General features: G+C 36.5%; 1 pseudogene; it reads right to left on the reverse strand.

The window, feature by feature from the left end:
• Positions 1 to 6,168: 6,168 nt before the first annotated feature.
• On the reverse strand, positions 6,169 to 7,734 carry LOC127844942 (uncharacterized; annotated as a pseudogene).
• Between the last annotated feature and the right edge of the window lie 855 nt (positions 7,735 to 8,589).

The following is an 8,589-nucleotide window of genomic DNA, read 5'->3' on the forward strand; positions in this document are numbered from 1 at the left end:
CTGCTCTATTTTTAAACTTACAACTGTCGGCGTGTCATGATGAATATACACTGAAACATTAAACAAGCTCTCTTTTCAAACAGGCAAATACATTCTTAACTGTTTTAACACAATACAAGAATACTATGATTATAAACAAACAACGTACTAAGCAGTATTAGAAAGCAATTATTTATTTTTTTTCTTTTTGAACTCTATAGAACGTCATGAATACCTGTAGATTTTACTACAATACTTGCGGTTCTAATCAGCGTTTATCAATCACAATCAGGTGATGCCATGATGCTGTTTATAAGTTAATACCTCGTCAATAATCTCCAATCACTGAGGAAATGATAATAGCAGGATAATTTCCGAAATGCCTCAGGATTTAAATCATAGCAGCAGGTTTCGGAGAAAATAATTTCCTTCATATCTTATGATAATATTTGACATTTCTTTATATATTTTTTCTATGATCACGAGTGAATTAACATCGACATTCCACCGAATCCAACACAATCCGGGTAAAATCGGACAGGGGTAAACAATCGGACACTTCATCAAATATCTTATTATGGAACATAAAGTTCATCAACACCAGTTATTTTTGGATTTTATGAATAAGACAGTTATTCTTAGAACTGATATTAAAAAAGAATACTACGTCATCGGGAATTCCTCTTGTATTTAAATGAGTTCTTGAATATTCTGCGAACTTCCTTTCAAATTCAAAACAACGCCATCCAAACCTTCAAAGTCCGTTCAAGGAAAAACGTTACTTCCTATAGGTAATATAACACTTTAATATCAAATTTTGTATTAGAAGTGATCCTTATTCAATAGAGAGCTTTAATGTTATAAATATTCATGGATAACTTGAATGTTATTAACATTAAATGAGAAAAAAGGCACTGTCCGAGTTTTCCCTGTTGAACAATCGCTCAGGAAAATGTCGGACAGTCAATTTTTCCCACTTAATAAAGTTCGTTGCCTCGCACAATCTCTTTTCTAGAAGAGTCTTAAGGTTACAGTAAACTATACATGGTGTTCTCATTCATATGCGAGTTGTTTCCCTTTTCCTATCTCTACTTTGCCATTATACCTTTAGCTAGATCTACAATAAGTTAATTTTCATCGATATTTTTCACTGCAAATTAGTGTGCATATGTTTTAGCCAATATTTGTTATGATAGGAGTATTACTTTCATAAAACGAAAAACGTAATCGTGTATGGGGTATACGTTTTCGGTATTAGGGGTATTCCACTACGACCCAATTCCCCATGATTTGTCCCGATTTCCAAGATTTTGAGGTCGGGGACAATCGTAGCTCTATCGACGAAGGTCCTTGCACATTTGCAGCTAGTCGTGGGCCGGTCGTTATTGATTTCTGCAACTAGTGAGCTCCCGAAAAATCGTGGCCAGACGTGTTTAAAATTTGGCCAGGACCTCTAAGACTAAATTTAATCGCATTTGACTCGAAACAGCGTCGTAGTGCGTTCTTGGGTGTTGTAATGGAATCGTGACTCAATCGGGAAATTGGTGATCACGTGATCTGTCTACGAATCAGCTACGACTTTTTCAAGACTCACGAGTTCGCCCCGAGTGAGTTGCGAGCCCGCTTAGATCAATATCAATAGATATTGTCGCCTAATTCATGGATGCGTTCGTTGAGGTCCTAGCTTAGTCGTGACCGATCTGCATCGTTCGTAGTACAATCGCAGTAGATGCGTACACATCGTAGTGAAGTCGCGACCCTATTCGCAAGATTTCAACCGAAGCCCACGATTCGTCATAACTCAATCGTACCAATGTCGTAACTGAATCGTAGACCGTCACGAGTTTTCCCGATTCAATAAATGTGATAAATCGTAGTGAATCGTGAGCTTGTTTTCGTTGTGGAATAGGGCCATATGCACCGCTGGGCTTCTAGCGAGTTTGAAATCGGAACACCGTTCTTTTGTTGCCGAGAGCCTCAAAACTATGTTGACGAAAATGTCATAGAAGTCTAAAGCGATGCAGCATTTCACAGGCAACTGTGCTATGTCAGAAAAGAAGATGCATTTAAGCTTGGGAATGCCTTCAGGTTCGTAGTCGGTGCCTTTTATTTAAAGGCGAAAGACCGCCCGTCTAAGTTCGGTCGTAAGGGTCCGATGCAACGATGCAGTGTGGGTTTTAAAGTGAAAGACTGTTACGTGAACAGTGTACGAGAAGGCTTGTCGCATTGCTTTGCAATTTAAATATTTTAATTTGTGAACAAAATATCGAAGTTATAAAAGATTTTATAATGGTTGAAGTTTGCAGGAATATGTAAACGAAGTTTTACTTGACGAACATTATAATTGTATTGACAAACATACATAATACATATGTATATTATGTATATAATGTATATATGTATAGAATAGGGATATACACTAATTAATTTATAATATGCACGTTTCAACTATTATTATAAATTTATGATCTTTTTTTTTCTGAGAGTTATACATTTTTCAAAGATCTACTTACAAAACAATATAATTGGTAACATGTTCGATGCACAAAATATTACTATAATAACTTATAAAACAACAATGATAAATTTTCTAGAGAAAGCAAATCATGTGGAATTAATGAAAAGCGATCCTTGTTTAGTTATCTCTCCGTTGAATGCGGTTGTTGTGTGATTAGAATCTTTGGTATAACACTATTTCGATTCCTGTCTTAAATCTGAGTCTATATTTTAGACTTAAAACGTTGATGAATACGGGCCCAATGGTCTAATATAATTATCTAAATCGGTCCCGTGGCCGACAAGAAATAACGCAGGACAACACCGATAATAGTTTTCAAAGTTAAATTTAAAAAAGTTGTTTGTTTTTGTCGGATTCTAAAGTTAACAACAACCCGGAAATGTTGTGTAAAAATCAAATAAAATAAAGATTTCAAATCAGTAAACTGTGGTTGCATTACCAAATTAATACATTGGAACTAAATAAATGAAAACAAAATCAACGTAGTTGTGGCATTTTACTACCCAGAATTTGCTTAATAGCGTAGATATTTTTGTTGGGCTAGTAAGATATTAGATCTAGTAAAACTTACCATCACCAAGAATGTTTTTTTGGATTATCGTTCTGTAGCAGGGTTCGGTATAAGGGGAACTTATACTGCCTTGCTATATGAGCTAGCTTTTATAGCGACGCGGTAGTGTGTCTGCCTGATTTGGAACCGGGAGGTCCCGGGTTCGATCCCCATAGCGGTCGGGGAATTTTCTGGCTGGGTTACATTGGCGCCCAACGTAAAAAACCCACCATGTGTGTCAGACGTCCCACAGATGTCATGGCAATGAGAAATTCGTGGAAGAATTTCATAATTAGAGGGGGTGTATGTAGCAGGGTTCGGTATAAGGGGAACTTATACTGCCTTGCTATATGAGCTAGCTTTTATAGCGACGCGGTAGAGTGTCTGCCTGATTTGGAACCGGGAGGTCCCGGGTTCGATCCCCATAGCGGTCGGGGAATTTTCTGGCTGGGTTACAGTTCCGAGTATCTGCTAGAGATAATAACTTCAGTATATGTATCCATTAGCTTCCTGTATACCACCTTATACAATAAGTGATTACTTGAGATAGCCTATATTATAAAAAAAGTTAATCATACATGTGTCCGACTTTTGCCGACGTGTCCGAAATTTTCCACGTCGTGTCCGAGTTTTACCTTCCTCGTCCGAGTTTACCCGGTTCGCGGTTACGTACGGTTGCTTAAAATTTACAATAAATCCGCATATGATACGTCTGCACATAACGATAAAATCCGAAGAGTACCGTTTGAGGCTTTCGGTAGCCTTTAATAGTCCGACATATACCGTTGTTTTGGTCATTTGAAAACATAGCTATTGATGACAGCTGAAAAGTGTCCGAGTTTACCCGTATTGACCCTATGATTTTTCACCGTTTATTTACATTGTAAAAGAGTCTAACTGGAAAATTTCGCTGGTATAATGACGTCATTTCGTCACACTAATAACGTCATTGAGGCACGCCACGTGAGAAACTCAGAGAAAGGGTAACTTCTCAGCGAGAGGGAAACAGCTGTTTATTATTTTCTTGAAAAAGGGGAATAAAAGAAACAGAAAATGTGTTCATGTCAGTGTAAGATCGTTCGTTATTTCACTCGTGATCATAAAAAAATAATATTTTCACGAGTGGCGCAGTGATCACTCGTGAAATAACAAACGATCTTACACTGACATGAACAAATATCCTCTATATAATTTCTATTATATTGTGCATGATGATAACAGAACATTTTAATTATAGTGTGCATATATTTGAGACATATTTGAGACAAGTGTATCAAATATCAAACTTGCATAAAAATCCTTCAGTCAATTTTCATTTCTGTGTCGTTGTATGATTTTTACAGTTAGTTGAAAGGATACGTTTTTGTATAAGACCAAGCTGATTTCATGTGGGCGTATGCCGTTCAATTCGATCCTTTAAGCCAGAGCAAAGTACCTCCTTTTGATCGTTTGATTTGTATAACACAGTCGAACTTATTTTCTATCGAAACGTATCGTGGTTTGATAATTGGGCAGTTTGATTTTAAGTGCACATCATTTGTGATGAATATCTCCTAGATAACTTATATTCTGCAAAAACCAACACTTATAAACAAGATTATAAATATGTATAGGAATTATGGTATTTTATATGTATTTATTTATATACGTTATCAATATGAATTTAGATTCAATACATAAATATGCATCACACTACATAAAACATATATTATACATATGTAAAGTAAATAACAATTTAAAAACAGGAATTCACTCCATTCTTTTAAATAATATTATTTGAAAATGCAAATGTTCAACGTTTATTTTTTAAATCAGGATATATACTGCTTTCTTAAAAAGATATGTCTTGTAATAGTTGGTATACTAATTAGCTTAAGGCGTATATTTATAAACATGATGTTATATAAAAAGATTTTGTTTCAAAATAAACCTTCATCATCAAACATGCACAACTTTATGTCTCAAAATTTAAATCCTGTCAGTTGGAATGGTGTACATTTATGTTAAAGAGAAATCCATGGGATGTTTTGTTTATGGACACACATACGGGCACACAGGCGGATCGACGTCCATGGTGATTCCGGTATACCGTCCATTAGTTTGTAAAGGTGGGTATAATGAAGCGTTTGAGTCAGTTGTTTGAGGCATCAAACATTTCATCGTAGGAAAGCCTTTATGATAATATCTGACTTTATAGGCTTTGTCTATCAATTTATTGTACTCTAATTCAATATTTATCTAGTGTATATTGAACCAGGGCAATACACGTTTTTATTTAAATCTCTGCGATTTACATTTGCGTTCACCGCGAATATTGCATATTAAACACAAATAGTGTGTCTGTCGAAATAAGCAAAGAATACGCTAGTGGAAGGGTGATTGAAAAACGTGATCATAATTGTCAAATATAAGTTGGGCGTTTGTCTTCAAAACGCAACCTAACGAAATAATTCTTAATTGGTTTGAAGTGATATGACTTTATTGCGGTCTAATCTGGTGTTTATTGTATTTCAAATCAACCATCTAGACTGAAATAAGTGTTGTCATTTATATGTATACATTTAATACAGTATCAAAGCAAGCCCCGTATTGTAACACAAAATAATAACGGAAACAAACGAACCATTTGCGTGTTTAACGCTTAATAGTTAAAATGATAATAATTCATAAACGAGTGTATTTTTAGAAAGAGTCTAAGATTTCGAAAATATGTGCCTTTTTAGTTTTAATATGAAGATGTATTTATTGTTTGCTTGTCATCTTTATTTTGGTTCTAACAGATTTGCTAAGAAAACACATTTTCTATATTGGTTTAATATTGATATATTGTTATATATGGTTATAATGTGTAATATTTGACCCTCTCTTAAAAACATGTACTGCATATTTAAAGATGTATTTATGTATTTTTATGACTGTGCTTTTTTATTTGAATGTATTGCATGTTATACATTATTTAGTTCAATCATTATAAAAATGTACAGTTTGCCTAGGTTTTTTCTGTAGCTTGGTATTGGGATTGCTATTGCATAGTCGCTGGTAAACCGTATAGACAATTTATCACGTTTTAAATGAGAAATGCTAAGAGTGAAAATGGTAGAAAAAAACAACAATAACGATAGACGGAGAAGCGGAACAATGCATGTTTCTGCAACTGATTTAATTACAGTTGATGTCGAAATACTTGAAATAGATTAAAGTTGTCATATTCAGAGCTTAACTCTTTCTTTCATCAGCATTGCTTAATAACGTTTCATCACAATGTGTTTATTTAAATTCAGACACGCCTTATTTCCAAATAACAGTGTCATGTTTGCTCAAATATTCCGCATACACGCCACACAACGGGTACACGTTAAACATTTTCCTCGTTCCGTCTTCCCAAGTCATGACGGGTCCGGGGTCTGACCCGCGCTTTGTTTTGGGTCCTGAGCAAGGCAGATCAAACCAGTGACCATGCGGCCCCATGACGACACAATCCTCTATCATGTCACAGTCATTTGGCTGCCCACTTTCCGAGTCCCATAGCGCAAAATTGCTCTTTTCTGTGGTTCCGTTCCAATAGACATCGTTTCCCGCGGGATTTTTAGCGTTTAGCCAGTGTGGGACGCCGGTGCATGTCCCGTACAAAATCATTCCATTCAACTGTGGGAAGAACGGCTAAATCTGCATGCTTATTTAAACGTTGACAATGCTTACCTGCATGTTCATGTGAATCAAATACACCGAACCGCGGATAATATACCGAGTCTTTCAGTGAGAAAACACAGTAGCCGTTCTCAAACGGTGACATCTTAGAGAACTCATACTTAATATGAGAAGTAACCGATGGCAAATTCTCGCCACGCACTGTTGTCCTTGTCATCAACCGCAGTCCGGACACTTCTCTCGATGATTGCGACCCAGGGCCTGCAATATGTGACACTGATGGATTATAGAGCACAATCAGGTCACCCGGTTTATACTGATGGGCATATATTAGATTAGAGCCAAGGATTTTTGCTTCAATCAAATCCTGGACAAACTGTGTTTCTTCCATAGACATTTCTCGTTTCGAGCCGTCAGTCTGCTCCTCTAAATACTGTCCAGATAAACGTCCTAGCGCTAGCATTATGGTATTGTCGTTTCTTCTCCCATCTTTGTATAAAAGTGGATGAACAATTGTTGAATTAATCCCACTAACAAAATAAATTCGCTCAAGATAACATCGTTCATCGTTGCTTAGCATGTCGAAGATTTCCTTCAATGGAACGATTAAAGTAGGGCCATTTTTATTGCTGCTTTTGCAATATATAAGCGTAAACATGTGTGGTTTCTCTACGACGTTGCCGTCCACATGCCATCCTTCTGTCCCTTGCAATCGCAATCCCTCCACATGGTCATTTGAGAAAACACCAATTCTTGGATCTGGAACTGCATCGTGCTTTTTACGATTTGGTGACAATGCGTCCATAAAAGGTGTCCCCAAAAGTTCTGTAAATCGAATCTGGTCCTGCCATGTCAAATTTTGCTCTCTTAGGAGTAAAAATCTGAACATGAACGCTTCTTGCTTAAGCTGGTCAGCACAATTTTGATTAAGTTCCACTATTTTTACTCCATCGACTAATCCACCAAAAGTGTTAGTTGTGAAAATCATGTTAGATTATAAAAGATGAATAAACACAGGCTGTGAACCTACTTACTGACCTTTAAGCCTTTATGTGACCGTTATCTCAATCGTTATCTGACCTTGTTTAAGGCATTCCCTATTCCGGGTTGCATTATCTGCACAGTAATTTCAAACGACAAACAAGTTTAAAGGGACAATCGCCATAAAAAAAATCATAATCATAAGAACATAATTATATTGAGTGCTACATCAATACGCATCAGCATTTTCTAGAATTCTCATTGCCAATGTATGTGGTCTCACTAAACATCTTTAAGAATTAACTATACTTTCTGAATTGCATTTTCTTGTTTACAGGCTTAGCACATATAATATTTGTGTTATGAACAAAATTGTTCATATGACCCGCGTCTCTCTCTCTCTCTCTCTCTCTCTCTCTCTCTCTCTCTCTCTCTCTCTCTCTCTCTCTCTCTCTCTCTCTCTCTCTCTCTCTCTCTCTCTCTCTCTCTCTCTCTCTCTCTCTCTCTCTCTCTCTCACATTCTCTCTCTCTTTATCTTGCATTTCTGATATTTTTGTCTTACGACAATTCTTTTTGTTTGTTTGTCTGTCTGTCTATCTGTCTGCCTGTATGTCTGTCTGTCTGTTTGTCTGTCTGTCTGTCTGTCTGTCTGTCCTTCTGTCCTTCTGTCCGTCTGTCCGTCCGTTCGCCCGCCCGTCCGCTCGCCCGCCCGCCCGTTCGTCCGTCCGTATGTATATATGTATATCCGTCCGTCCGAACGCACCAAATTAAAATTATGCTTACGCTATACTACACAAAGTCTTTTTTATTTTTTATAATGGAAATGAGTCAACATTTTGTAGATCGCATTTTTATATATTTCAGATATATAAAAGCAATTCCAATTCTTTATTTGAGCCTACTGTGCCCTAAT

Source organism: Dreissena polymorpha, chromosome 9 (genome assembly GCF_020536995.1).
Source record: "Dreissena polymorpha isolate Duluth1 chromosome 9, UMN_Dpol_1.0, whole genome shotgun sequence".
Classification (NCBI taxonomy): Eukaryota; Metazoa; Mollusca; class Bivalvia; order Myida; family Dreissenidae; genus Dreissena; species Dreissena polymorpha.